The sequence below is a fragment of the Mercenaria mercenaria genome, chromosome 10, assembly GCF_021730395.1.
Source record: "Mercenaria mercenaria strain notata chromosome 10, MADL_Memer_1, whole genome shotgun sequence".
NCBI classification, from domain to species: Eukaryota; Metazoa; Mollusca; class Bivalvia; order Venerida; family Veneridae; genus Mercenaria; species Mercenaria mercenaria.
Genome location: NC_069370.1, coordinates 19,369,176 through 19,393,716, shown reverse-complemented (window position 1 = coordinate 19,393,716; position 24,541 = coordinate 19,369,176). Strand labels below are relative to the sequence as shown.

Genomic DNA, 24,541 nt, shown 5'->3' with positions numbered 1-24,541 from the left:
TAGTCTGCAACACAATTTCTAAACTGTTTGACGTGATTAGTTTAAGGACCAAGTAGATTTATTAATTATAGCGCATATTAAAGTTTCATGCAACACAACTTTTCATTTTTTTGACATAACTAAAATATGATTACACTGTATTGTTTCTAAATATTCAATACAGTTATATTATGACATATTACTTAATTCTTATATATCACAGATTCTAAGTTACCTGACACACCTATATGATGAATAATTAAGACTAGCTGATGATGAATTAAGTTTTACACAACACAATTTTTAAGTCATATAAGGCCAGAGTTTTTTTATTTTTCGTTTTACGGGAGCGCCGGTCCTAAATATTGCTGAAGTGGAATAAAATTAAAATTCATTTTCCTGAGTTTTATTTTATTTTTTCCGCCGGTCGGTTGTTTACAGCCCCAAAGAAAATAAAATTAGTGTATTTTCACCTGGACATAATTTCACAGGAAGGGAGTTTAACGCGTGCAAAATATCTTGTTTTGCCGTACATCTATCGGCATTAACAGGGTTTAAAATTCCACTCGCCTGCTCGCATTGGCGAGTTAAGTCTGAGTAGGACGAGTGGACCTCGCTGTGTACTCGACCGATCGGGCGAGTGTTTTTTTTTTACGTCCTTACTTTACCAAAATTCAGATATTACATCTACAAAACGTCAACAAACTTTGAGATGGTTCAGTCGCTACCTGGATTGACTGGAATTTACCCGCGAATCGTAAAGATATCAAAAAGTCATGCCGGTAATTTTCCATTCCACAAGCACGTGTGACCTATCGCATGATCTAATTTACATCGACACGTACACAAAAACCGTGCGTAGTGCATTCATTTTTAGCTCACCTGAGCACAAAGTGCTCAAAGGTGAGCTTTAGTGATCACCCTGTGTCCGGCGTCCGTCGTCGTCCGTCGTCCGTCCGTCCGTCCGTCCGTCCGTCCGTCGTCAACAATTTGACTGTTAACACTCTAAAGGTCACATTTTTGGCCCAATCTTAATGAAACTTAGTCAGAATGTTACCCTCGATAAAATCTTGGATGAGTTCGATATTGGGTCATCTGGGGTCAAAAACGAGGTCACCAGGTCAAATCAAAGGAAAAGCTTGTTAACACTCTAGAGGTCACAATTTTGGCCCAATCTTAATGAAACTTGGTCAGAATGTTACCCCCAATAAAATCTTGGACAAGTTCGATATTGGATCATCTGAGGTCAAAAACTAGGTCACAAGGTCAGATCAAAGGAAAAGCTTGTTAACACTCTAGAGGTCACATTTTTGGCCCAATCTTAATGAAACTTGGTCAGAATGTTACCCTTAATAAAATCTTGGACAAATTCGATACTGGGTCACCTGGGGTCAGAAACTAGGTCACCAGGTCGAATCAAAGGAAAAGCTTCTTAACACTCTAGAGGTCACAATTTTAGCCTTATCTTAATGAAACTTGGTCAGAATGTTATCCTTAATAAAGTCTTGGTTGAGTTTGATATTGGGTCATCTGGGGTCAAAAACTAGGTCACCAGGTCAAATCAAAGGAAAAGCTTGTTAACACTGTAGAGGCAGCATTTATGAATGTATCTTCATGATACTTGGTCAGAATGTTAATATTGATGATCTTAAGGTCCAGTTCGAATCTGGGTCATGTAGGATCAAAAACTAGGTCACCCAGTCAAATCAAAGGAAAAGCTAGTTAACACTGTAGAGGCCACATTTATGACCATATCTTAATGAAACTTGGTTAGAATCTTAATCTTGATGATCTTTAGGTCAAGTTTAAATCTGGATCATCTGGGTCAAAAACTAGGTCACCAGGTCAAATCAAAGGAAAAGCTTGTTAACATTCTAGAGGTCACAATTTTTGCCCTATCTTAATGAAACTTGGTCAGAATGTTATCCTTAATTAAGTCTTGGTCGAGTTTGGTATTGGGTCATCTGGGGTCAAAAACTAGGTCACCAGGTCAAATCAAAGGAAAAGCTTGTTAACACTGTAGAGGCCGCATTTATGACTATATCTTCATGATACTTGGTCAGAATGTTAATATTGATGCTCTTAAGATCCAGTTTGAATCTGGGTCATGTAGGATCAAAAACTAGGTCACCCAGTCAAATCAAAGGAAAAGCTAGTTAACACTGTAGAGGCCACATTTATGACCATATCTTAATGAAACTTGGTCAGAATGTTAATCTTGATGATCTTTAGGTCAAGTTTAAATCTGGGTCAGCTGGGGTCAAAAACTAGGTCACTAGGTCAAATCAAAGGAAAAGCTTGTTAACACTCTAGAGGCCACATTTATGACTGTATCTTCATGAAACTTAGTCAGAATGTTAAACTTGATGATCTTTAGGATAAATTCGAATCTGGGTCATGTTGGGTCAAAAACTAGGTCACGGGGTCATATCAAAGGAAAAGCTTGTTAACACTCTAGAGGCCACATTTATGACTGTATCTTCCTGAAATTTAGTCAGAATGTTAAACTTGATGATCTTTAGGGCAAGAACGAATCTGGGTCATGTTGGGTCAAAAACTAGGACACTAGTTCAAATCAAAGGAAAAGCTTGTTAACACTATAGAGGCCACATTTATGACTTTATCTTCATGAAACTTAGTCAGAATGTTAAACTTGATGATCATTAGGACAAGTTCGAATCTGGGTCATGTTGTGTCAAAAACTAGCTCACGGGGTCAAATCAAAGGAAAAGCTGGTTAACACTCTAGAGGCCACATTTATGACTGTATCTTCCTGAAATTTAGTCAGAATGTTAAACTTGATGATCATTAGGTCAAGTTCGAATCTGGGTAATGTTGGGTCAAAAAACTAGGTCACGGTGTCAAATCAAAGGAAAAGCTGGTTAACACTTCAGAGACCTCATTTATGACCATATCTTAATGAAACTTGGTCAGAATGTTAATCTTGATGATCTTTAGGTCAGTAGGTCAGGTGAGCGATACAGGGCCTTCATGGCCCTCTTGTTTAATATTTTCGCTTCAAGTTTTCAACACCCCTTTAGAAATAATACTTTTTGAATTCTATAATGATTTTAATAAGATATCGACAAAAATGTAGGCAAAATTCTATAAAAACGGTCGAATGTTCATATAATCATTTGTAAAAATTCAAACAGCGCGATCTTAATTACTTATTTCTTTCTAAAAGTAAATACATGATGAATACTATGGGCTTAAAATTCAGACTTTTGACCAGAAAGTACAAAAAACAGAATAAAAAAATCTTAAATAATGAAAAAGCGGCTGCGATTACAATACATGGAGTAAGACGGTTTTTGGCTAGTGCGGCAGAATAGGTTATGTGACCTCGTGAACGTAAGTAGAAATGCGATTTTAAAATAAAGCAATGTGATGTCACTGCGGTTTTTAATAAGTTTTAAATGAATCTTTGTACATGTATTTTTTGACCAACAATTTAAAAGTTTTTCTTGTCAAACAATAATGTAAATTCCTTGAGGGCAAATAGGTCACAGAGGTAGGATATCCACTATAGTAACTATCGTTTGAGACATTTACCTTTTATACGGGATATAGCACATTCGCTTTTTGATAACAAATTAAAGAAGAAATTTTTTATTGATTTCTATTTCTCAGCAATTTTAAGAACCGATGCGGTACGATCATACAGTGATATGTCACATGGCGCGAAAACATGACGTAATGCCATGACAATCTCGAGCAAAAATACCGCTTTAATCTCCGCTTCAGATGTCAAGATACTGACACACTTCTTTTAGCTCTTAGAGGGGGTGTAAATTGATCATGAAAACAAGGTCAACATTACTTAGTTTATCACTGAATAATTACCGATAATCTTTAACGTTTTTTTTTCTCTTTCTACACGGGTGGATGGACGATGATTATGTCCAAATATTTTTAGACACTTTTCAAAATATATATTTTTCGGGAAATAATACTATTGTACATAATACTCCTTTAATAAAAGTGACAGTATTAAAAGTATTAAATTGTCTAAAGATTGTCTTACTCACATTTTGTTTTCAATAGATTCAACTTACAAGTTTGCCATAGAAAGGCAATACAATATCATAGGTGCTTTGACATTAAATTTTATTCAAAACATTAGTTGTTTGCAGAACAAATAAATGTTTGTAACAGCAGTTTTTTTTTACATTTTTATTTCAATGGTGACCCCTCACACTTTACACAGGCTTGGGACTGTCTGGCATAAAGCAGCTGGTAGTGTTGGCAAAATCTGACAGATGGTCCATTTCTTTTGTAATTTCAATAGAATTCATAAGTGTATAAAGAATAATAAAGAATACTTTTTATTGGAGACAATATTTTGACAAAAAGTGATGCAACTTCAGTACTTGAACTTAGTGTAGTATAAAAAGGTGCAAATTACAGAAGCAACTTCAGTACTTGATTTAAGTGTATTATAAAAAGGTGCAAATTACAGAGTTAAATGAGGTAAATTTTCAGATTACTTTTTGCTAGATTATCTCTTGTTTTTCATCACTGAAAAAAAAATCTTGCCCTCTGCACTGTGACTGTTATTCAAAGTTATTAAATACTTTATTTTGCTGATAAAATCCAGTATATTATGAGCTGGCATAAACTGTAAAGTTAGCTCATTAAAGATGATATTGGTGAAAGATACAATAAGTAAATATTATGTATAAAAAGCAGAGGTTACACAGCAGAAGATGCAAGCAAACCAAACCACCAAAACTACTACACTACTAGGCCACTTTATACCAGACGTGTTTTAGTCTCTACTTGCTGTCACTGAAATTTACTGTGGCTGTTGTAACAGATAAAATAATTTTTGTCTTCCACTTAAATTAAGTAAAACAAGCTTTCTGAATTTTAAAGACTTGCCAGTGTGAGTTACAGTGCCTGAAGCAGTTTATTCACAAGCATGCATGAAAATTTTATTCAAAGTTCATCCTGTATAAATGGCTTTTATAGTCTTAAAACATAACAATACATCACAATATCAAATACTGGACACAAACACAAGTAAACAAAACTTGAAACGAAAGTTCATCAAAATAAAAAAAATCTTAAAAAATTCTATTTTATTTATATTTTTTTCCGAGATGCTCACTTTCAAGCTTTTTATTTTTATTTTTATTCCCTCCTCCCCCTGCTCATTTTTCAAAAATCTCCCGTAAAACGAAAGATAAAAAAACTCTGGCCTAATGAATGGTTTAAAGTGTAGCTAAGAATGTAGTGATGTACGACACAAATTTTAAATAAGACACAATTATAAGTTGAATATGAAGCACAGCACAATATTTGAATTGAGTATCAATGAATAAGTTTAGCTGTGCCTGAAGCCATTTTATTTAATTGTCACTGATTGGTGGTCAGCAGTGATATGAAAGGACATGATCTGGTATAACATTACTCAAAGTTTGCTTAAATTTTGAGACAGTTGTTTTTTGGCTACTAAGACCTGAACGAAATGTTTGAGTACATATATCTTTCATGGGTATCATGCTCAAAAACTTTGGTATCTATATGAATCCACATCATCATAACCTGCCGCTAAGCTCAGTAGGGAGAGTACAGATCAACGGATCGCAGGGTCGTGAGTTCAATCCTCGGGCGAGTTGCATGTTCTCCGTGACGATTTGATAAAAGACATTGTGTCTGAAATCATTCGGTTTGTAGTGATACAAAATCCAGGCACACTGGTTAGGTTAACTTCCGCCGTTACATGTAACAGAAGTTACTGTTGAAAAACGGCATTTAAACCTAAAACAAACAAACGTTTTTACATTGTTACTAGATGCTTTAACCAATAATCCTTTTGGTTTAAACAGTATATATTCTGAAATAAATGTTATACAGAAGGTGACTGACTGGTTTAAAGAGGTGGTGTTTCTGTCAGGATTGTCAGTATCTTAATCACCCATTGTGTGCAATAACACTTCATCCTTGACAGCTGTAATTAATACGTCTTCCTAAATATGTGGACAATATCAATATTTCCGTCATTTAACTATCGATACATCTATATTTAACTTGATCTAGACAGATATATATATTAGGGCCCCGGGGCCACTTCCCATCTACTTTCTATTGTCATTGTGACTTTCAATTTGTTCGGCAATTTTCATTGAAGCATCGTATCATATGATGTCACTATCTTGTGGACTTTTCCGATCTGGACTTAATAATGAAGGTTTGCTTTTCAATTTTAAAACATGTATCTTTTGAAATATGAAAATATAGTAACTGTTGTTTTTTAAATGAGACAATTTTGTATTTATGCATAATAGAGATTTAAAAATGACTCTGAAAAATCGTAATATTGTCACTGCCTTTTAAAGCTCATAAACTGTTCTGTAAAAACATTGATTATTAAGATACACAGAAATTTTGAATTTTACAAAAAAAATCTTGTTACATTCAAACACCATACCTGCTAATTATGGAGATCAAAGGGTATGTAGACAAATTTTGTTTCTCATAAAGATATTATCAAAGGTGGGACACCTGAGGGCTCTGTGAAAATTACAGTTTTTCTGTCTGTTTTTCAAAGTATTTAGTGGCTAAATGGTGGTTAATGCATTGGTCTGTACATGCAGTATTCCATGATTCTGCACAAGAGTATCTGCAGACTTGTTCTGTGTCAGTAACCAACAACTTCTGCGCATTGCATCAGTTGGAGATTAAGGATGAATGAATACAGACACATTGTCTTTTGTTAAGTTTTCATGGAGAACATACACATCACCCCCAACCCCCGGGGATTCAGCTTCTGCACTCTTGATACATAGTCTACTGAACTAACTTGGTGGAGATATTATATGTCCAAATGTTGTTTTTTTTTTCTTTTATGAAAAGGATTTGATGCACACTTCTATATTTTTACTTCTTGAAAATTGGCTATTCAACATTGGAGTAATTAAGGTATTTCTAATATTACCTAGCTATAGCAGATCAAACAACCAATAATCTGTTCAATTTGTTTCCGAAATAGTAGTTAAAGTTTCGCTTAAATAAAGCCAAAAATTATAAAATCCTGGTATTCCTTCTCATTTAATTGTAAAATATTTGTTTGATAGGTTAAGTACCTGTCAGAGACACTCAAATTAAACATTTCTCCCTTAATTAAAAAGCTGGCATACCTGTCCGAATAGTTTTTCCACTTAGTCCCACACTTGACTTTCCTGTTGACCACAAGAATTTTATATTGAAACATTTTACTGTTGTTAACAATAGTTAACTTTGTTTACTATTTTATTTCACCGATTGTATAATCAAACCTTTTAAAATTATTTATTTTTAGAGAGTCAACTAATAAACATCCCTATTTGGCCTGTGGGATTTATCTTCATACGAAATAAATAAAACTGATAATAATTATATGTTGAAACGGGCTATAGTCTTTCACTGTCATTGTACTTTTTGATAAAGACTATAATTTTAAAGGTCAGCAACTCTAAAGTAGTTTAGGATTATTTTACCTGTATAAAAGGTAATGTAACGGCAATGACATATTGGCTTGTATTAACAACACCCACGATCTTACATGCTATTGTATATTACAGTTCAAACACGGATGAATAAACTATTATATAAAAAATACATGGATAATAATGTGTAATTACCAAAAGCGTTCCATTTATCATCAAACTTTTCAAAGTTTTTTCATTGCAAATCAATAAAGCAGTAAAAGCGTGGATTATACTTATATTAAAGGTTTGTTTACATTTTCTTTTGCAAAGTCATCAGGGTTGTTTCTGTCATAAACCACAAATTGATTTTCAAACAATAAATCGTGGAAATATGAAGACATTCGTCTTTGATATGGCTATAAGATGTAATTGTTATGTTGGGCATTTATTGTTGTCACTTTCAAGTATAGAGCTATGTAAATGTTTATAGAAACTGATGTTTTATGGTCACATGAAGTTGATCTTATTTTTATGGTGCTTAAGTTTCTATGGCGCCAAACAGGTCTAAAAATTTTATAATGCAAATTGATCATAAGACGAGAGTTACTTTTGCATACTGTAGTGTTTCATTGGGGCTGTCAAAACCAAGTGTGTAGGATGGTGTGTAGGATGACTCTGGTGCTTTACCATGCTGGACAGTATATATAATTCTGCCTTTGCGACCAGTGTAGATCATGATCAGCCTGCACATCCGTGTTAATGGTACAGTTAATGGTACTGTCCAAATTAAAAGATGGACATGTACATTATAGAAATTGAGCAGGGTAAGGGTTAGATGATGTAACTTAATAACTGTGTTATATACTCTATGATGATTGGCAGAAGACAAAATATTTTCAGATTTGTTCTCAGGGGCTTAAATTGACTCACTTTGTTGTAAGGGATTAGGCTCAGATTGGACTCCCTTTGTTCTGAGGATTAACCAAGTTAGATAACTCTTGGTGGACCTTAATACAAATTATGGCCCTTTTTTGACGTAGTAACTACTCTCATTTAAAGCAATACTTCCAAGTTATCAAATCAACTAAAACAACTATTGCGACTTTTAGCTATAACAAATCTTAAGAGCATAGCATTTTATGACGAAAAATCCCAACTGCCTGTGGCGGAATTCGAACCCGGGTTGCATGGGTGCTAGTTCAATGCTCAATCACTGAGCCAAAGAGTCGACTCCCTGACACAGTTGTCAGAGATTGACTCTAAACATGTAGGCTGTGCGTAAGCTACCATTACACAACCAAGTTAGATAAGTCTTCATTGAATTTTATTAAAATTATGGTCCTTTTCCCAGAAAGGAAGTTTTGTTAATTTTGCATGCAAGTAACTGTCAAGCTGTATTTCAGCAACAACTACATGTGCAGATATTGGATTGAAACTTCACTCATCCAATGTTCATTCATAAGCAAGTTAGAGAACTCTTGGTTGAAATCAATTCAAATTATGGCCCTTAGTTGACATGGAAAAGTTGGTTGAACCATTGCCATTATAAATTTTTAATTTGTAATAAATTATAAAAAATCACTCACATAAATGTTACCTCCTCTGTTTGTAACATGGCGAGGGGTGCTGCATGCAGGAGTGTTGCATGCGGGAGTCAGGTCTGTATAATTGTCCTTGTTCAAAAAAAGCATTACTGGTTGGTATTGATGCAAAAAATTTCAACCAATACGGAAAAAATCACGAGGTCATTTACTAGAACTATGTTTAAGGTTATTGTTATCACCCAGTTGTGTGTAAAACATCATGTAGAAATCAAAATGTGCATTTCATCAGGTATAAACACTTTCACATCAAGTATTAACTGTTCAATGTAAGGTATACAGTGCACGTTTCAGCTTTTTTTGTTGCACAAGTCGTCATGTCAGTGCAATAACTCAATAAGTGTATATATATTATATAAGCACTTATTGAGTTACTGCGCTGACATGACGAAGTCTTTCATCTTTACACCATATCGATGTAACTGAAATTAGCTACACAATGAAACTGCAGCCCTTGAGGCATCATCTTGTTTCACTGATGAAGTTCACGTGTACCTGTGCTGCCGTCAAGCATATTTAATGATGTAAATAAAACGAAGTCTTATCATGAAATCCTTCAACAATAAATCCATTTAGAACATCTACTTTGTCACACCCTATCTTAAGCTGTCTTTATTTTACATTTTGCACTAAGATGCATGTTCAACTTTGAAATTTTACAGTTCTTGAGAAATTACATTAGGTGTTCAAATATGTTACGATCTAGATTATATGAGCCGCACCACGAGAAAACCAACATAGTGCATTTGCGACCAGCATGGATCCAGACCAGACTGTGCATCCGCACTGTCTGGTCAGGTTCCATGCTGTTTGCTAATGGTTTCTCTAATTGCAATAGGGTTTGAAAGCGAACAGCATGGATCCTGACCAGACTGCGCAGATGCGCAGGCTGGTCTGGATCCATGCTGGTCGCAAATGAACTATGTTGATTTTCTCATGGCGCGGCTCATATGTTATAATATACTGAGCTAGCTTCTTAAAATTTTGTGGTTGGGTCAGTCAAAAAACTCAGGTTCCAGATTGGTCATATTTTTTCATTTTTAGGCACCACCAGTACTATTTTGTACAGGGGTGTTCAAAATCTTAATCATATTAGAGAACATCTGGACATCAAAGGCATTACAGTACAACCCTTGCAGAGGGAACACCACAGGACAGGGAGCCGACCGGGATTTAAACCCACTCAAATTGTTAACAGACTTACATTTTAATTCATACTGAAAGTGTATGTATTTAAAGCTGCATTAACCTAAGCTTAACCATTAAACCTGCAAAAAGAACACTGCTGGACTAGACTGGCTCCTGTCCCTATGTTTTTTTCTGTTTACATGTATTTCTATTTTCTTCATTGACAGTGGAAGTACCTCCAGCAGGTTGTTTCTATATTCCCCCTGGCTCTAGTCATCAGATACAAATTGTGCCTTTTTTAAAGGCTTTAAATCTACTTATAAAATGTTTGCAGTATTTTTAAAAAATAACCAGGGAGCCAGGCTATGACCACAAGGGAGCCATAGGATTCAAACCCACTCAAAATGTTTACAGTCTTACATTTAATTTGTAGTGAAAGTATACCTAGCTTAAACATGAAAGCTGCAATCTCTCTGCTATAATCCTGTTTAATTGAAAACTTACCTAAAGTCCTTGATCTGGATTATTTGTTTAAGGTGGATAGGTAAATGGTTTGTCTACTTCAATTGTTTCTGGATTAAGCTTATCCTTCAACTCTTAATCCACATTTTTGCTAAATTTTCTTTCATTTTTCAAGCAGCACTGCATTTTTACAGCTGCATTTCATATGTTTATATAGGTTTCAAAGTAGAATTTTGTTTTAACAGGTGCATTTTTAAAGAGTCAAAATATACCAAAAATGGATTTTTGTTGTTGCTCCTTAAAATGCATGGTATTATATAAGATCACGAGCTCAGTCGTTGATTTATTAGGTATTATAAATTACAAATTTTATTGCCTATTATGATATGCATGCAGTCAATTTTGCACTCAAAATTTGTTATCAAACTTTATGCCAGGTTTTATGCAAATGAACTCTTGTTAGCCTCTCAGAACAACACTTTTAAGCAAATATGGCATCCAAGAAGACTGCTGTCTATAACAAAAATAGTTCTGTTTCTTTTTTCTTTCTATATGTAACATTAAAGAGAAAAAACACTCAGAATTTCTTGATATTTGTGACATTGTCATGCAGTAATAAACATGTCATTTCATCTTATTGTTGTAAAGATAACAAGCTTGCAAGTGAATCCCATTTATATATTTTCACAAAAATTTACGAAAAAATATTTTCAAAAATATGTGTTATATTTTCACAAAAATGCATAATATTTTCACAAAAAAATATATTAAACAGAAGCTGATTATGCCAGGGAAATATAATTCATTGAACATAACTGAAAATCCGAAAACCCACCAGTGTCCCATGGTTGTGAGACCAGACTTTGAATACTAACTTGCCATTGGTCAATTTCAAGTTATTGTCCATAAAGAGCCAATCAGGTGTACAAGCTTCAAGACTGGTCCTCCAATAAATATTTAAATTTGCTGTTCCAGAGAAAATGAATATATAAATTCAAATTTTCTGTTGAGCTTAAATAGATTTGATAGTGATCTACTGTAAATTTTGTGTAATTATTGAAAGATAAAATGTTTGATCATTAGACTGTTTATTTAGAGAGATTTGTACATAATAAAATATTTTTGTTGGGAATGGTGTTTTTTCTATGAAGGGATTTGAATTTCTTCAAATTTGCATTGGATTGTTATGAATAGCTGTTCTGTTTGACGTAGTATTTTCATACGTCTTCTTTGGATAAATCAATATACCTTATTATTCAACTTGTGCTTCTCCTTTTAAAGTCTCATGTTTTAGTATTGAAGCATGTTATAAAACATGTGAATTATATAAATAAGTACAGAATAAATCCCCCATCTCCTCTTCTTTAGTTATTCAAATTAACACTTAAATTTTAACATTTACATTCCTTGAATCCATTTTTGTTTTTTGTTTGTTAATGTTGTTGATTTTTGCCTAGAAGCTTTTCATCATACTCATTATTATCAGACCATTTTACAAGCTTGTTCACTCAGTGAATATAATTATAATCATGAAATGTGTTCATTCCTGACTAAAACTTGCTAAGAAACAATTATAATACAGACATTTAGTCTTTATGTTGATCGTTTTTCGCTGTAGTATTTAAAATTGTTGCTTCAAAAATAAACTTTGCAGACACGCTACATTTCCACCCATTTTATAATCATTCAAAAACCCACATTGTGTCTCAAAAAAGAATAAGTTTCCACATTACTTGGACATTGTATAATCATTCAAAAACCCACATTGTGTCTCAAAAAAAAGAATAAGTTTTCACATTATTTGGAAAGCTTTAAAAGCTAATTGCATCACTTAAGGTTTTAGTTGGATGAGACATGATTTTTTTACTGCATAATCATTAAATGAGCCGTGCCATGGGAAAACCAACATAGTGGGTGTGCGACCAGCATGGATCCAGACCAGCCTGCGCATCCGCGCAGTCTGGTCAGGATCCATGCTGTTCGCTAACAGTTTCTCCTATTCCAATAGGCTTTAAAAGCGAACAGCATGGAGCCTGACCAGACTGCGCGGATGCGCAGGCTGGTCTGGATCCATGCTGGTCGCAAAGCCACTATGTTGGTTTTCTCATGGCGCAGCTCATTTTACCTTGAACTTCTAACTTTAATATGTTTCTTAGTATCTGTTGTACAGTTAGTAGAGCTATCCTTATCACACAACTGCGAAATATGACATTTGACAGAATGCATCATCTAAAATATGACATTTGGCCAAATGAATCTAGTAGAATATTCTTTTTAAGCAATCCCTTAAGAGATTCAAAACTTTTTTCAAGTCTTGCAGAATTACAATACAAAAGCGATATAAAATGCTCAAACTGATGCAAGTTTCAAGATAAACATGAAATAAACTTCCCTTCATTTCAGGAAAGCCAACAGCTTTGTAACAAGAATTTTCAATTATTGAGTGTAATTAAACTCCATCACTATTTGCTTTTTTTGAATATCACTGATTTCGTCATTATTAGGAGTTATCATGAGTGTAAACTGGTTGATCATTGGTTGTTTTTTGGATACCACATAATGATTTCGTCATTACTAGCAGTTACCTTGTCAATATTTTGTTTCTTTTAAAATCTATACATACAAGGAGTTGTCGAAGTATTAAGTGCGACCGGTATCAGTACTGAGTTGTCTGGGGTTTATGTAGCAAGCAATTATGACTAGATGTTTCAGTATTGTTCCATATTATGGTTGTAATGTTACTAGGACTTATTAAGTGTAAACTGTATCAGTATTGTTTTGTTTGCATTTCATAATATTTACGTTCGCCCTATTCTTTTCCATTGAAAATTATGACGTTAATTTGGTATGAACAGCAAAAGGAAAGGCGCGAAAGTTACATCATCGTTGTTTAGTGATAACCTGCCGCTGTTTTGACGATGTCCGCGTATAGTCAGGGAGAATGTTCCTAAGATGACGTCGCAGTTATTCTGTCTGGTGAACAGAATGGCTGGGAAGCTGATTTTAATGTTAAATGCCACAAAATGTGTGCGATTTATAATCTCATCTTGTTTACAAATGGAAAGGAAATCTAATGTAAATATAAGAAATGAAACTTTTTTTTCAGTTTTATGCGAAATGAACGACAGAATAGGATCGGCAAATTAAACATGAATCGCGCTGTCGTTCATTTCGCATGAACACCGAAAAAAATCCTTTCATTTCTTAATTGTGTTCAAAATGTTGAAAATAGTTAACAAGTTAACTGGTGTAAACTGTTTCAATTGTGTATGTTCATGTCGAATAAGTGGGTGTAAACTGTATCAATATTCCACTTGTTATATAACAAATGTGAAAACATAACTTCAAGCCAAATGCATTTTTGATGTGGTATCACTATACAAATTCTACAAAGATAAAATTGAAATGTATCCCAAAAATAAACGATATTGAAAACAGTTTGTATTTTCAAAGGCAGAAGTAAAAGTAATATGAGGAAAAATCAGATATTTGAATCTTTATTAACAAAATTGGATCTTGCTTGATTTGTTTGTTCAGTTTATCAGGAACAAACTGGGCCTCGGTGTAAACACCGTTGATAGTGTCAGATAAGGTACAAAGACGTGTGGTGTAATGATTACCTAAAATGGATGAAACTAGGATAATTGTGAAATTTATGGTATCGGACGGAATGTTTTGAATGCGGACTTTTACAGATTTGATACAGAAAGACTTATAAGATGGTAAAGACATATATATAAACAAAAACAGTTTTGTAGTACCTCTGAAAGGTTTTGAAGTGCAGCTAACAAAGGCAGAAATTGAGACAATTTTAACAAATTTTGTGTAGAACTTTTGGAAAAAATGTGGGATCTTAATACAAATCTCGTTCACCTTTAATAAAGGAACTTGCAGTGTTTAAGTTACTGGTAGATTTGCAGACGTCTGCGGAAGTGAACAACAAAAATTGTATAAACTGTTTGATTTGTTGTATTTTAAGCCATACCCCACCCAACAGAATTTAGATCATATGGTGGCATTCAGTCTTTAGCAGTGGAGGAAAGCCTCCATTGCCTCTGGATATTGTTTCAGGTATGTTGGGGTAGGATTAGGGAGGACGTGGGGCAGAATTTACTAAGAACCACCAACTTTCTGGATAGCTTCCTTGGATGAAAAAGTTCTGCATAATGATAGGGTGATTTTATACCCACAGTGGTGATGCTATGGGAATGTGATTTTAAGTCATCCTACTTAAATTCTTAACTGCTTAGCCACAGAGGAGGCGGGGGATATGAAAAGGTCTTGGTGATGTAGTCTGAGGAAGGTAAATCTAGCCGAGGCATTGTAAATAAATAAAAGTGACTTGTTATATTTTGTAGTTTTGGCTACTTTTAATACATATATATTAAGAAAAAATTAAACAGTGTGATAATTAGCTTAGAATAATTAACCGAAAGGCTGTTCTACTGTTAGTGTGTAGGTACAGAGGCGCTGTATCGTCACATCTGTCTATTTAATATGGCAGTTGAATATGTTTTGTAGGTGACATAACAAAAAATATATAAGGCATACTTGGCTGAGTTCATATAGATCTTGTAATTGGCATTTTTTGTTTTGGTATAAATTATATATACATGTGACAGGGATAAGAATTTTTTTCTAACTTATCTCATGCAAGACTTATGGCCTTCAAGCATAATTTTTAATGCTTTCAAAAGGCTTAATTTTTGTCTTATATATATCAAAAATGACCAACTGAGTGTGTTTCATTGATAAAAGCAACTTATTTAAAGTCGTTGATACTTGACCCTTTTGATATTTTTTTAAAGAAGATTAAAAGTGCAATATTTTAAGTTTAAAAGCTATCCCATTTCAATAGGTCAGCGGAGATCATAGATAGTTCTCACTAACTGTCAAGCAATAGTAATCCTTTTGTGGGAAAATCTGTCTTGATTAACCAAAGAAAAAAATTTCCAGAGATAAAAATCTTCCTTGCGGTCTTTGTCAAGTCATTGTCAGATTTGTCATTGATAGATATGTCAGTCAATATTCTTGTTATTTGGAAGACAGAGGAGTTCGTTGTGCAATATTATTGTGATCAGCGGCTTGTGAAAAACTTTAATTTCGTCAGGTTGTGATTAAAGGGTTAATTTATGAAAAATGAAGTGATCCAGAGTATATTGAACATGATTTAGTATATTATTATATCCATAGTAATGTATTTCACTGATATATGTATGAAAGACGCTTGCATCATATTGTTTTACTACTGGAATGTCGGTTTTGTGGGAAAATCAGTTTTGTTTAATACCCCTAGTTACAAAGTTTAATTACAAAGTTTAATGGTGTGTGTGTTGCGGGGGTGGTGGGGGAGGGGGGGGGGTGTGTTTATACTGGAATTGTGTATGTCCATAGGTCCATATGTGTCATATCCGCTCCTTGTCCTCTTACCCGCTAGGAAAATTTTCATATAACTAGCATCAGTTGTTAATCTCATCAAAACAACATATTATGGATTATAAGTTTATGATTTATAATCCAGATGACGTGCAGAATGCACAAACCAGGCCATTTTAGTAGGTCAGGTGACTAGGTCCATGATTAAGGTCACACTTGAAGGTCAAAAGTCATGGTCACCGCATTTAACTTTCCCTGTATCAGAGGGGCATCTGGGCGTATTAATGGCCTTTAGTGTTAGCTCTAGTTTTATATTGAAAAAAAAGAACTAATTTTTCTTAACCTTGGTTTTGTACCAAGGGAGGCATATTAGTTTTCAACTGTCCGTTCGTTTGTTCGTTAGTCACAACGTTAACTTTTTGCATGAAGGCACTTTACTCGCGAACCACTGCACCCAGGACCTTCAAACCTCACATGCTGATAGTACTCATTGAGTACACGACCCCTACCAACTTTGGGGTCACCAGGTCAAAGGTCAAGGTCACAGGGGCCAACATTAACTTTTTGCATAAAGGCACTTTACTCGCGAACCACTGCACCAAGGACCTTCAAACTTCACATGCTGATAGTACTTAGCCAGTACACGACTCCTACTAACGTTGGGGACACCAGGTCAAAAGTCAAGGTCACAGGGGCCAACGTTAACTTTTTGCATGAAGGCACTTTACTCATGAACCACTGCACCCAGGACCTTCAAACTTCACATGCTGATAGTACTCATTGAGTACACGACCCCTACTGACTTTGGGGTCACCAGGTCAAAGGTCAAGGTCACAGGGGCCAATGTTAACTTTTTGCATGAGAGCACTTTACTCACGAAGCACTGCACCCAGGACCTTCAAACTTCACATGCTAATAGTACTTATTGAGTACACGACCCCAATTGACTTTGGGGTCACCACGTTAAAGGTCAAGGTCATCAGGTCAAAGCTCAAGGCGCTGCGGGGGCATTTGTCACCATTAGTGACAGCTCTTGTTCTTGTTTTAAATGAAAAAGAAATTAAATAAATCAAACATTGAAAAAAAGCAGAGTGGACTAGCTGTTGTTGGAGAGGATCGAAATTACTTTTCAGCATGATCAAATATAATTGAGCCATCCTGAGGAAGTTTCTCCAAGTACCTGCTGCTGCGGTGAGTGCTAAAGCCATACAGACAAGATAATTGAATAAACAACAAATCTTCCAGAAATTTTAAACAAAATTTAGTTAAGTTACAAGCTATTCAGTAGCTATCACCTAGATCTCATTAGAGTCTGATTTGTTATCTTCATGAATAGGTAGTATTCTGATTTTAAATGCACAGCTGCAAACTAAATTAAAAGGGGGCTAAGGTGTCACCTTGCAGCATGCCAGTATTTAAGTGAAACTTGATACTATTCAAGTATTGGGGTTTTGCATTCTTCCTGGTGAAGTTATCAAGTCTAGAACTGAAGGAAGATCTGGACAGCGGATATTAAACAAGTTAATTTAAAGGGATAATTTTTTTTTAAAGGTATGTGATTGTTTAAAAATTGACTGATTATCATAATTCTGTGGAAAAAAAATTACCATGTACATTTAAGATACTAAAACTTCTTAAAGAGGTTGAAAAAGTCTATTTACATAATTTTTGAATGAGAATAACTAGCCATTAACATACAACTGTCACTAGAAATAGATGTGCACTTGTTCAAATAAAAAGGTGGGTTGACATTTTGGCTACATTAGAAAGCTAGGTTGACACTCATTAACTACTTAATTTATTTAATCCACTTAAAGGTGAATGAGTCAGTGAGTTTGACTATATACTTCTGACTTCAGAAGATTTTACCATTCTGTGTTTATACATGCTGTGGTAATTTAATTGTTCTAAAATGTAACAAACCCTTCAAATAAGATATGCAAATTATATATGTATCATATCATGGGAAACATTTTGCTTTTTATTGCATCCATTCTTTTTGCTTTTATTTCATTACATAGTTGCAAAGGATTGTAAATTTTAAGGAAAAAAAATTAATCGTCACAAATTCAGTGCAAAAAATGTTAGCTGCATAAACATAAAGAATCAGTAATCAACATTTTTTGCTGAGTTGACAGTATGGGATATTCAGTTTAACTGCACGGTGTTCTGTAGTGAAACTCCACAGGTTTAACTTTTTTTTAATTTAATTAAAAAAAAACAACAACAATTAGTAACCTTGGTCAAAAAGTGATGCATGAATGCAGTGTTATATAATTAAACTTTTTTTTGTCATTTTTAGCTCGACTGTTCGAAGAATAAGTAGAGCTATCCTACTCACCACGGCGTCGGCGTCGGCGTCAGCGTCGGCGTCACACCCTGGTTAAGTTTTTCGTACCAGTCCACATTTTGACAAAGTCTTTTGAGATAAAGCTTTGAAACTTTCAACACTTGTTTACCATCACCATGTCCAGTTATAGGCAAGAGTATATAACTCTGTCAAGCATTTTGACTGAATTATGGCCCCTTTTGACTTAGAAATCTTGGTTAAGTTTTTCGTACCAGTTCATAGTTTGGCAAAGTCTTTTGAGATAAAGCTTTGAAACTTTCAACACTAAAAGTCTTGTTTACCATCATCATGTCCAGTTGTAGGCAAGAGTACATAACTCCATCAAGCATTTTGGTTGAATTATTGCCCCTTTTTTACTTAGAAATCTTGGTTAAGTTTTTCGTACCAGTCTACATTTTGACAAAGTCTTTTGAGATAAAGCTTTGAAACTTTCAACACTTGTTTACCATCACCATATCCAGTTGTAGACAAGAGTACATAACTCCATCAAGCATTTTGGCTGAATTATGGCCCCTTCTGACTTAGAAGTCTTGGTTAAGTTTTTCGTACCAGTTTATATTTTGTGTAAAGTGTTTGACATATGGCTTTGAAACTTTTATATCTTGTTCAGTATTATAGTCTCTATCAATAGGCAAGAGTACATAACTCTGTCATCTTTTTTGGCTGAATTATGGCCCTTTTTGAACATGGAAATTGGTTCTGTTTTCATATATGTCCATGTTTTGTCAAGACTATTTGACATATGGCTTTTAAACTTTAAACACTTGTTTATCATTATGATTTCCATCTGCAGGCAAGAGTACATAACTCTTGACAACTATTTTGGCTGAATTATGGCCCTTTTTGGACTTTGACATTTTTGTCAAAATATTTGAACTGTGGCTTTGAAACTGTTAACACTAGTATATCAACATGATTTCCATCTGTAGGCAAGTGTACATAACTCTGTCAACTATTTTGACTGAATTATGACCCTTTTTGGATTTGGAAATTAGTTAAACTTTTCATACAAGTCTGTGTTTGCCTAACATATAACTTAATAACATATTTGCCATCATGGTCACACATTGCCACTTAGTGCAAGACTAATCGAAATCCACAAATACAGGAAAATTTTTTGTTTAATCCATTTTTTTCTTTTGTCTGAAAATCTATGGAAATATTTTGACCCCATTCTTCAATCAATTCTTCGAATAGTCGAGCGCGCTGTCATCCGACAGCTCTTGTTTTTGTTTATCTTACTTAATGCCTGATCATCTGTTTATAATTTAACTTTAATTAAATTTAGCATTTCTCTAAGGTCCTATTAGTAGGATAGTCATTAAGCGGTCATTTCCATAAAATGCAATTTTAAGAATTCTCCCTTAAGAAAATTACTACCTTCATCCCTTAATTGGATCATAAAATTAAAACCTTTATGGTATTTAAACTATACAAGTAAAGACATTATTCTTAATCAGACAGACTAAAGCTGTTTAACCAAACAGAAATTTAAGTTAACGTTACTGTCAATTTGATTATAATTATTCAAGATGATTTTATTTTTGATATTTTACAGAAATTCAAAATCAGTTATAAATATCAATCGGCAACAGAGAGGTGGCGATTTCATACTAATGTATGGGTGCAATTTTTTTATTGTATGTGCAGGATTTCCTACGAAAATTAAGCTTATGCTTGATCAAATTGTCAAAATCATTGTTCCGAAATCTGTTTTTTTTTTTTTTTTTTTTTTTTTTTTTTTTTTTTTTTTTTTTAGTAAAAATCAGCATGAGAAAAAAACATATTTTAATAATTTCTATGGAATTACAGTTTGTAAAACCAATATTTTACCTGTCTTATAAATGGATCTTTTAAAGAAACATCAATTTTACAATCAAATCGGAACCCTGTCTTATAAGCAAACTGCCTAATAGGTGAATAAACATGTTCAAAATACATTCAACACATTGAATTTCGTACATTGCAATATCTTTATATATAAAATCAGCTGTATTGTGATGATTTGAAGAATGTAAACAGGGCTGTTGACAATGTAATGCTGAATCTTAAGAGCATTTAATTTTTGTCTGAATTGAAACCTGATTAGACAAAGAAAGTATTCAGTTTGATTGCTTTTTATTTGTCGGAAGTGATATTTTGTATACTGGATGGAATTATTTTAGATTTTAATTTGAAGTCGAGCATTATGTTGCACCATATGAAGCTTATTGGTTGACATTAAAGGGATTTAATTGAAATTTAATAAGCGCAATTGTGGCATTTTTATTACGGCTGAATTACCTAACTGGTGAAGCAGACTAAATTTATTACTTTCGGGACACCAAAAACGTGCAATGTAATAATATGTTTAGATAAACAGAATTTTTTTTAATATTCTCTGATTTCACATCTACCTGATTTTTGTAAGATAATAGTGTTGCAATTATCCAATGTCTAAAAGTTTTAGTCCGGTAAATTTAGACAGATCTATGGAAAAGTTTTAAGCTTTTTAAAACATTTTGTGATCTACTTAATACCCCAGTCACACATACGGCACGGATAGCTACGTCTAGCCACGGATAGAAATGTAGTAATTAATCCCCCGCCGTGGCGGAGGGATTATAGGAATGGTCTGCGTCCGTCCTTCCGTCCTTCTGTCCGTCCTTCCTTCCGTCCGTCTTTCCGTCCGTCCTTCCGTCCGTAACAAAATCATGTCCGGTCCATATCTCCTAAACCCCTTGAAGGATTTTCATGAAACTTGGGTCAAATGATCACCTCATCAAGACGATGTGCAGAACCCATGAGTCAGCCTTGTCGTTTCAAGGTCAAGGTCACAACTCAAGGTCAAAGGTTTAAGTCTGCCATTTTGTGTCCGCTCTATTTCTCCTAAACCCCTTGAAGGAATTTTATAAAACTTGGGTCAAATGATCACCTCATCAAGACGATGTGCAGAACCCATGAGTCAGCCATGCCAGCTCAAGGTCAAGGTCACAACTCAAGATCAAAGGTTTGAGCCTTCCATTTTGTGTCCGCTCTATATCTCTTAAACCCCTTGAAGGAATTTTATAAAACTTGGGTCAAATGATCACCTCATCAAGACGATGTGCAGAACTCATGAGTCAGTCATGCCGGCTCAAGGTCAAGGTCACAACTTAGGGTCAAAAGTTTGAGCCTTCCATTTTGTGTCTGCTCTATATCTCCTAAACCCCTTGAAGGATTTTTATCAAACTTTGGTCAAACGATAACCTCATCAAGGCGATGTGCAGAACTTATGAGTCAGCCATATCGGCTCAAGGTCAAGGTCACAACTGAAGGTCAAAGGTTTGAGCCTTCCATTTCGTGTCCGCTCTATATCTCCTAAACCCCTTGAAGGAATTTTATAAAACTTGGGTCAAATGATTACCTCATCAGAACGATGTGCAGAAATTATGAGTCAACCATGCCAGCTCAAGGTCAAGGTCACAACTAAGGGTCGAAGGTTTGAGCCTTCCATTTGGTGTCCACTCTGCATCTCCTTAACCCCTTGAAGGATTTTCATCAAACATGGGTCAAATGATCACCTCATCAAGAACTCATGAGTCAGCCATGTCAACTCAAGGTCAAGGTCACAACTGAAGGTCAAAGGTTTCAGCTCTGTATCTCTTAAACCCCTTGAAGGATTTTCATGAAACTTTGGTCAAATGATCACCTCATCAAGATGTTGTGCAGAATTCATGAGTCAGCCATGTCAGTTCAAGGTCAAGGTCACAGCTAAAATCAAAGGTTTACCCTTTCACTATCTATAGCAGTGGCGGGGGATTTAGCTGTCTTCAGACTGCCTTGTTTGTATTGATTCGTACCTGAGCCGTACGGATTGATACGGATTACTACTTTATGGTACGGCATAGATATGGATCCATACAGATTACTACGTTTCTATACGTGGCGTGATGTAGCTATCCGCGCCGTATGTGTGACTGGGGTATTAACCACATGATTGAATCTGCCTTTGTGACCAGAGTAGATTATGATCAGCCTGCACATCATGGTCATGAACTACACTGTTTGCCATTTCAGCCAGTATCTTTTTTGTATGCACCCCTCCAAATTGAAAGACGGACAAGTTCATTATAGAAATTTAGCAGGGTGAGAGTTAGTTTTGGAAAACTAGTACTTCCTGACGATATGATCATGATGCCAGGCCAGATTCGAAGCGGCGACCAACTGTCCCGTTGCTTACACCACCATAAATGTGTGGATATAAATATTATGTTAGGTTCCTCAATAAGTACCATGTTTTTGTAAGGTACAACTTTTGACATACTTTTATACCTAAGATTAATTATGAAAGCTGATATGTAAAAATAACACATTATAGAAGACATTGAACTTGAAAATTTGTCTGATCTCGAGAGATAAAAAGAACATACCATTGCCTAATTAATTCTGATACAATCAGTAACTTTATTTATTATACGGATATATACATACCTTTAAAAGTAAATTGTGATTTCATAGACTGATCATGAAAAGAAATGCAAGATCAGGCAGCCATAAAAAAAAACCTGACAGTTAATTTCATTTCCAATTTTTTTCCTGAGTTATGCCCCTTTTTGTACAACTACGTCCGTACCTTATGTACAAAGCAGGCAGCTTCTTCAGTTTCCATCCAAATTAAATGAAACTTGGTATACATTATCAACATAAAGTTAACATGCACATAATGTAGGGACTTTCATGCTTGGTGGATTTTTTTCAGAGGTTATACCCCTTATCCCTGCTGCTGAAAGGGGTGCATCTATTCATAACTCATTTGTCCAGAGCATGATATAAGTGTGATGTGTAAGAACAATAAATGTACGTAATGTTTTTACAAAAAACAATGTATGTTCAAGTTCAGTTAGTTTTATTGTGCCCCCCGATGAGTGGTGGGGGCATATAGATATGCTCTTGTCAGTGCGTCTGTCCGAGGTTCGTGACGCGCCTAGCTCAAAAAGTATTTGATATAAATTAATGAAACCTTGCATGAGTCTTTATCATGATATGAACTTACACACCTCCTATTTTCCTCTGGCTCCGCCCCCAATTTTTAGAGTTATGGCCCCTGAAATAGTCAAAAATGCACATTTTCACCTTGTGACACCACTAGCTCCAAAAGTATTTGATATAGATTCATAAAACATTGCATGAGTCTTAATCATGATATGAACTTGCGCATCTCCTATTTTTAACCTGGGTCTGCACCCTATTTCTAGAGTAATGGCCCCTGAAATACACAAAAATGCACATTTTCACCTTGTGACATGCCTAGCTCAAAAAGTATTTGATATAAATTGATGAAACCTTGCATGAGTCTTAATCATGATATGAACTTGCGCACCTACTATTTTTCATCTGGGTCCGCCCCTATTTCCAGAGTAATGGCCCCTGAAATAGTAAAAAAATGCACATTTTCACCTAATTAAGTGCCTCACTCAGAAAGTGTTTAATGTAAATTCATGACACTTTGCTTGAGTCTTTATCATAATGTGACCTTGCACACTTGGCAGTCTTCTTGAGAATTTTAGTGTTTATTACAGAGTTATGGCCCTTGAAATAGCCAAAATAGTGGATTTTTTGTTTGTGATGCTCATAGCTCAAAAAGTATATGGTATAGAATAATGAATCCTTTTCATAATTTTATTTTGAGGCTATACCCCATTAAGACTGCAAACATTTGAATTATTGCCCTTTATTTGTGACAAATATACCAGTGGGGGGCACACCCTGTGTCCTACAGACACATTCTAGTTTTGAATTATGCCCCTTTTTGGGCATATCAAATGCATAGTTTAACTGTTAATTCATGATAACTTGTTATATAATATGTTGTTTACATAAACTGTATTTTTTCCCCATATTATTCAGATTTGAATTTGGATCTAGTATACCTTTAAAAAAATTTAGTTACACAGACAATATTTATTTTAAAACCAAATTTAATACATTAACAAACGTGGGTGGTATAGATACCTCAGTGCTTGTTTAACTTCTATAATACCGGATCTTGATTTATTGCACTGTTTTGTGGATTTCAGAGATAAAAGTCTTTTATTTTTGAGATGAAACAAAAAAGATATGATATAATTATTCACCTTAGGTATATAAAGTCGTGTCAACAAAATAATAGCCTTTTGTGGCTAAAACATTTGCATATATGTGATATAATAGAGTATGTCAGTGGTCGATTGTCATCAAGATCAGTAAAAAAAGTCACTTTGGTACACAGA

The 24,541-nt window shown here is 34.6% G+C and overlaps 1 protein-coding gene across 8 annotated transcripts in view; it reads left to right on the top strand.

Annotated features, from left to right (window-relative positions):
* LOC123559719 (pleckstrin homology-like domain family B member 1) overlaps positions 1-24,541 on the top strand; it is a 204,683-nt gene that overhangs the window by 94,267 nt on the left and 85,875 nt on the right. Inside the window, exon 1 of one of the 8 annotated variants that reach the window (XM_053552420.1) lies at positions 7,510-7,698. The exons of 6 other annotated variants lie outside the window; for them this stretch is intronic. The gene's annotated coding sequence lies outside the window, so the exon portion shown is untranslated. Of the gene's footprint in view, positions 1-7,509; positions 7,699-14,152; positions 14,657-24,541 lie in introns of those variants that run through there. One more of the 8 variants, XM_053552421.1, reaches the window with a different exon arrangement.